This window comes from Cupressus sempervirens, chromosome 5, assembly GCF_028749045.1.
Source record: "Cupressus sempervirens isolate cs-2001-9-10 chromosome 5, ASM2874904v1, whole genome shotgun sequence".
Lineage (NCBI taxonomy): Eukaryota > Viridiplantae > Streptophyta > Pinopsida > Cupressales > Cupressaceae > Cupressus > Cupressus sempervirens.
In genome coordinates, this window is record NC_143122.1 from 88788981 (window position 1) to 88796613 (window position 7633).

The 7633-nt window shown below is 33.2% G+C and overlaps 1 pseudogene; it reads right to left on the reverse strand.

Annotated features, from left to right (window-relative positions):
- On the reverse strand, window positions 1-2972 carry LOC149554682 (cytochrome P450 CYP72A616-like; annotated as a pseudogene).
- Between the last annotated feature and the right edge of the window lie 4661 nt (window positions 2973-7633).

Here is a 7633-nt window from a genome sequence, read left to right on the forward strand (position 1 = left end):
TTAGTGTAACTTTTGGAACATGATTTGAGCTCCATGTAGTGGTTGAAGCATGAAAACCAATATAGGGGCATGAATATATGTAGGGGAGAGAAAAAATTAGAAACGCTGCAAGATCATTATCAATATCACCTTGGCTTCAATCAATGCAAAATTTTGGCCTATACAGATTCTTGGTCCCAGCCCAAAACTTGTAAATATAGCACGATGGGTAGAGGCCTTTGAAATCCCTTCACTAAATCTTAGGGGATTGAATTCATTGGAATCTTTCCCCCACAACTCTTCATCATGGTGCACCAAGATAGTTTGTAGCATAACGTTTGTGCCTGTTGGGATAGTCAAGTTCCCTTGCTACATATTTTTGCATGCCTTTCTTGTTATAACTGTTGTTGGAGGATAAAGCTTCAACACCTCATACAAAATCATTTTCACCTGAAAATGAGTCATGGGTTATACTCCTTGGCAAAGATTGAACTTGTAAAAGCAGTTATTGTACACTAAATTGTTTTGATGATGAATGATAGAGTAGATCAAAAATGTTATTGCAAACGAGATCTTATACAATATGATCTAGAAACAAAATAGTAATGATATATAATGCAAAAATTTAAACTCTATTTATTCTTACAAATTTTAGGCTAGAGAAGGCATCAAATTTTGGAGTTTCTTTGTTGAAGATTTGAAGCACTTCCTCCCTTGCTTGACCTTGCCAATCTATGTGCATTCCAAGTACAATGAGTGTCCATGTGAGTAAAGTAGCAGTAGTCTCACTCCCTGCAGTAAAGAAAGTCTTGCACTCATCAACCATGTTTTGAAGAGATAAGCCCAAAATTATCTCTGTCTTTCAATTCATTCTTATAAGAATTCATCATTAGACCCAAAAGATCAGTGTCATAGCTATCATGTTTCCTCATCTCAACATTCTTTTTGTAATCAAAGATCATCTCCATCAATGATTTTTCAATATCGATCTCTAACTTTCAAGACCTTAAATTACTTGGAGTAGGAAAGAACCTTCCAAAAATTGAAAAAACAATAGTAAGAGACATATTTTATATCTGAAATATGAAAGTATTGATTTAATGTCCACCTTAATGATGTTCAATGGAAATATATAAGATCAATTATTCATTTAGCCAAATACCCAATAATGTTTCTTAACAAAAAGGTACTAGTATAAGAAGGAAGGAGGTACTACACTTCCTAGAACCTGGAAAATACATTTTTTCATAACTTTTACCAGCTAGAAAGGTTAGTTTAGCTAGCATGTTAAATATGTGTTTTTCTTCCTCAAAACTAGAACCAAATGTTGTCCGGGCTATTAAATCTGAAGTTAGGCATCAGAATTCTTTTGAGACCTCAATTTCTTTCACACCCTCAATGATTGCATTTTCCCATTTCTCCAACATTATGGTAGTGCTAGTTGCCATCACTGGAACCATTAATTGACAGAAATCACCCAATAAGCTTACTACATATTCTTTGAATTCCATAAACTATATCTATGAGAAGAGATGAAAAAAGTTTCTGGTTTGATTCATCCTAAGATAATTAGTGCTCCTGAGTTATATAGCTTTTACCTATAGAGACAAGAAGACCCAATTAAGAAAATGGTGACTTTACACTTACCTTCAAACTTTCTAAATGAAAGGCTAGATTGAGAAGTCTCCTTTGACGAGCCCATTTGTCTCCCTCAGATAGTGCAAGGCTATAAGTTCCAGCCAAGCGTTTCAATTGAATTGTGAACTCAGGCTTCTCGTAATGCCCAGACTTATTGGACAAAATTTGCTTCATAATCTCTAGGTCATGAACCACAAGCCTTATTGCAATGCCCAACCAATACACAAATATCCTACCTAATCACACATTAGGGAGCAATATTTTATTCATTATGATGAGATATTCACAATGCACAAAGCTGTAACTCTTGTTCTTAATTCACAAATATACTAATCGCATCAGAGGAACAAGATCATATTATTTTTATCAGATTTCCACAATTCATAATCTCTCACTCTATTTTCTTATTCACAAATATCCTACCTAATCACACCAACGAACAATATTTTATCACTTTATTATATTTTCACAATTCATAAAGTTGTCGCTCTATTTTTGAATTCACAAATAGACTGCCTAACAACATCAGGGGACAAGATTTAATTACTATTATCAGATTTTACAATTAATTTAACTATCACTCTTGGTTTTGAAATCACAAATACCTTGCCTAATCACATCATGGAAATCTTGCTATCAAATTTTCACAATTTGCAAAGCTACCACTCTTGCTTTTTAATTCACTAAACATATTTTGCAATACATAAAACTTGTCACTTGTTTTTGAATTCACATAATTCCTGTCATGGAACAAGTTTTCATTTATGTTCTTAGACTTTCGCAATTCATAAGTTGTCACTCTTGCTTTTGAATTCATAAATACCATGCCTAATCACATTTGGAAAATAATTTTAGAATTCACTAGTATCCTACCTAATCACATTTGGAAAATTGTTTTAGAATTCACTAGTATCCTGCCTAATCACATAAGAGATGAAAAGAATGATCTGAAATGATAATGGGAAAAAAATTCAAACAGGAAAATTTCAAAACAAAAGTCACCGAATTTTACAATTCAAAATACACACAACCAAATTGGTTCTTCAAATTGAAAGGTTGTTGCTAGGATCTTTACCATATTGTTTTTCCTAAACATCAAAATGCAGAACCACATGTACAATATCGTGGGGTGTGATCTTGGAGGGAGTTGACTTGATGTGCTTTTGGATTTCAAGTAATTCTTTTGTGCTTCCATAAAACAGCCTATAGGGCAGTCCGTAAATACCTTGATTTTGATAGAACTTCTAAGTGTGAAGAGGCTCCCACCATATTTTCACCACAATATTCACCAATATAGCTATCAATATGAAACTCACAAAGATTAAAACCTGGCACCAAGAAACATTTAGATCCATCTCTGTACTGCAGAATCTCTAGTTTCCTACTATTCAAGGGCTCCTTTGCGTTAATGGGAAGCAAGAATCATCTTTTATAGATAACATTCTATTTCATTTTCTTTAAAAGACCCTGAACTTACATTGGTTGATGACTAGGGAGAGCTAAAATCCCTTATCCATAGCAGGGTTTGGATCCACTTTCAACACCAGCCCTACCCTCTGCAAAAACTATGTGAAAATTCATTAAAACCTGAGGAACCCACGCAAATGGAAATGAACCCGTGCATGAAAGACATGAAGCGAGAAATGTTTCTTTTTTTAAAGATGTATAAGCCCCATGTTGGTCAAAATTTTGACCAACACGAGCATGGATTTTTAAAAAAACACATTTTTCCTTGCCTATTTCAACCAATTTGACCCCATTTTAATAGATGGTCAAAAATTTTGGTCTAAAAATGGGGTCAAATGTACTAGTGACAATGGAGAAGATCACAAAAGTATGCAGAAGACATCCTATAGATAAGATATTGGATAGTGGAAACCTGATAATGAGGACATTTCAAAATGAAATGAGATAGAGATTTAGAATTGCACCTACAATTGCAGATAAATTTAAAGATAACATTTGTGTTATGATTGATATATATTTTACTTGTATACAAGTAGTAGAAGCTTAGGAAACATTTCTTGATCCCTTAGGTTATGACTTGAGTGATGATATTGCAGTTGGATATATTGATTTGTTGTTGAAATCAAAGAAGGATAAAGAAAAATATAGATTTGGAACATATGATGAGATTACCCAATTAGCTCATAAGGCATCCTTGGAGAAGGCTTCTCACAAGAAGATAGAAAATATTATGAAGAAAGCTTTATCAAAGGACAGTATGACTGAGAGTGAGTCTGAGGCAGTCAAGAAAACCATGAAATAAGGCATACTAAATATACAACCCTTGTTAGTATCTATTACAAAGATATCTTTCAAAAAAAGCATTTCATATGCAGCAGTGTACAATGTGCAAACAAGTGAGCTGAAGAGAAAATCTAAGAGATTAGTGGAAGTAGTGACCACAAAGACTAAAAGGGTCAAGCAACAAGCCACCGAACTAGGCAAAAGACAAAAGACATTGTTGACAATTGTTGATTCTAGCAATAAAGAAGAAGAATAATAAGAAGTCAAACAAGTAGAGATAGTAACAAAGCAATTAGCAAGAAAAGATTGACAACCTTGGAAGCCAAAGATAGAAAAGATAAACTTAGCTATTGCTATTGAGGGTAACATTGTTCAGATGAACAAATTTTATGATTTGTATAACAACTTTGAAAAAGATCATATTGATATCTCTACTGTGAGATACATTATAGAAAATAATCTAAAATTGAAGGATATTGAGGGCATAGTAAACCAAAAAGTCCATGGTAGACTTATTAAGAAGCAGGCACCAACTACAGAAGAAGATTTAGAACTTTAGAAGTCTATGCTAAGAACTATTTGCAAGAATGATGAAAAAGAAGAGATCAAGAGATTATTGAATAATCTTGCACCTTATTTGATAAATAAAGTGAGACCATTTTTTTTTATGGCAGGTGAGAAGGACAAGTTAAGAAGTGAGATAGCAATAGCTATAAGTCAGATGTTAACAGAATCTAAGGCAACATCTCCACCAATACCAAAACTTTTGAAGTGTTAGTGAGTGATGACACTATGTAGATAGATCAGACCAATGTTACCATTAACATTGATGATACTAATTCATTTGAAAGTTCAAAACTTAATGAATCTAATACTGAGGATATTGAAGATAAACTGAGGAAAATTGAAGAGGAGAAGAGATTACTTGAAGAAGAAAAGAAGAAAGTAGAAGAAGCCAAGCAAAAATTGCTTAAGGATGATAAGAAAAGAAAGGAAGAGGAGGAAAATAAAACAATAGTAGAATAAGAAATAAGAAAGAAAATAGAGGAAATCAAGAAGAATAAATTGGAAGAGGAAGAGAATAGAGAAAATGAAAGGAAGGAAAGAGAAAAGAAAGAAGAAGAAGAGAGATGAGTCAAATAGGCATCTAAGAAACAAAGGGACAATGATACTAAACCTTCTAGTTCATCTACTCCACTTTCACTTGGTAGCATAGCAACTGATGATGATGATCAAACAGGCTAGATCTAATCCTTATCAAAACATATTCAAAAGAACAAAATAGTGAAGAGCCTTCAGAAAACCTTAATGGAGTTTACTAACAGACTACATAATACTCTACCTATACAACACATAGAAGTAGATCTAGAACAGAGGGCACATGTAGTGATAAAGTAATTTGATGAAGAATTTAACAATTTGTTAAATATTGCAGAAGCAAAGGCACAAATTTCACATGATGCTAACTTGTTTAGAACCATTTGCCAAAATATTAAGAATGATTTGATAAGTCTTGATACTTGTACCAAGTAACTTTAGAAATGTCAATAGGATGGAAAGATACTATAAATTAAGTGTACCCTATCTTATAAACTGATTAAAGACATTGACAGTCAGATTGGAGGAAAGATGAATGAGCTAGAGGCTCTATCTAGCCAGATTTAGCATCCATCTTTGAAGATTGATGATTTTGAAGGACAAGTGGCCAACACTCACAATTATATCAGGAAACTAGAATTTTGGAAGGAACAAATTTTGAAGAGAATATTGGATTTTAGAGAGTCTATTGCTTTAAAAGTATATTTTTTTGAGAAACAACTGGAGGAATGTGTCAAGGCTAAGGAAACTTATTCTAACTTTTTGTATTCAGACCTTAATGCAGTTGAGATTGTATTATATGCCTTATGTGCAATTCTCACCTCTGTAAATCCACCAAGAAGACATGGACTAAAGATATGGATAGTCTAAAAGAAAATTTTGATGATTACATGAAGATTCTATCAGTTTAAGATAGAAGCACAACATTTTTTACAGAAAATGGGCAGATTTTGAATAGTTTTTGACATTTTAATCTTTGTCATTAATGTCAAAGGGGGAGAGATACAATAAGAAAATTGTAAATTAGGTAAAGAGGAGAAAATTATATTGTAAATTATAATGCCAGGGGAGCATATGTAAAGATGGACAAATTGTAATAGATGTAATGTGAATGTGTTGTTTATTTTAAGTTTTTGATACTTAGCCAATTTTCCCTATTTTGTTGTCATTAATGCCAAAGGGGGAGATTGTTGACAATTGGCTAATGGAGATATGTAATTGTTGAAATTAATGGAAATACATGATGTACATGCTTATAGGAAACCTTAGAAATAAAGATACTTAGCTTTTGGTACTCAAAAAATTATCTAAGTATGAAATTGGTATACAACAATGTATTGTTTTGTTTATAACTTGTTGCTGATTTCATGTTAAGACTAGTGAAGTTAGACGAATATTGTATACATGCTAATGATGATGTATATAACCTCAAAATTTAGTATGAATTGTATGGAACAAAGACATTCATGTTTTAATGAAATATGATAGCAAAATTGAAGGAAAGGATTATTTTGTTTATAAAATAATTGTTTGTCCAATTAGGGCCAACATGTTGGAATTACAAGTGGGAAATACAAACTTCTAGTGGGGGGTGAATCAAGAGTTTAAACTTGGACCCATAAAACTTTCACCATTCATGAATCACATGCATTAACATACTAAAATACATCTAAAACATGTAAGCAATTAAACACACACGCTTGACACCAGATATGATTACCCAGAAACCCTCCAAATGAGAAGGTAAAACTGGGGTGGGGATGACACCCACAAATTTTTAATACTACATCAATAAAGTGTAGCCAATTAGGGTTACAATGGTTTGACCATGAATCATGATTTTCCCTATGAAAGGCCTACCCTATTAAAGGCTTACAAAGACTGTTAAGTCCCACCTTGTTAGAGGATTTCAACACCCTATTATAAGTGTGCCTAGCTAAAGGAAATTAGAACACTCACTTGGAATGCCACCTTGTTAAAGGATTTAGTAAAGCCTGTTAGGACTACTCCACCTAGGAGATTTAACTGAAATCACTTGTCAAAATGTCTCAGCATAGATCTTGTGGTTGACACTTGCTTTCCTAATTATAGATCACCTCTATCCAATCTCTAATTAATCCTTCATGATCTGATGTATCAATGTTGTATCCTTTATCCTCTATTCTTCACTTAACTAACTCTACAATTCCCTCTCACTGCTAAGACACCTTGAATGCTCTACAAACTATCTTGTTTTCTCCTTTAATTCAATCATTTACCCCTTCACAATGCTCTCATTTTCTTCTCTCTCATAAAAAGTTTAGGGATTCATCCTCCTTAAGAAGACTGAGGTGGCTTAGGGTTAGGTATGAATCTACAACTGAGATTCATCCATTTTGTCACTTAAACCTTCTCATTTTCTGATTGGCTGCATGTAATTTCATAGGGAATCTACATGTAGATTTGTCCTTATCTCTAAAGAATTGAAATCTAAGCCATAACAAACAAATATGTCCAATCTATGTTACTCGGCATCTGTAGTCATTGATGCTTGACATCTAGTATTCACTCGATGCTTGAATCACTCAGCATGTTCTATATGCTCAACACTTGAGTGACTCGGCACATGAGTGAATCGACATGCATTGCAACTTGACATGGTCTTGTATTTACATGTTATACTTAGCAT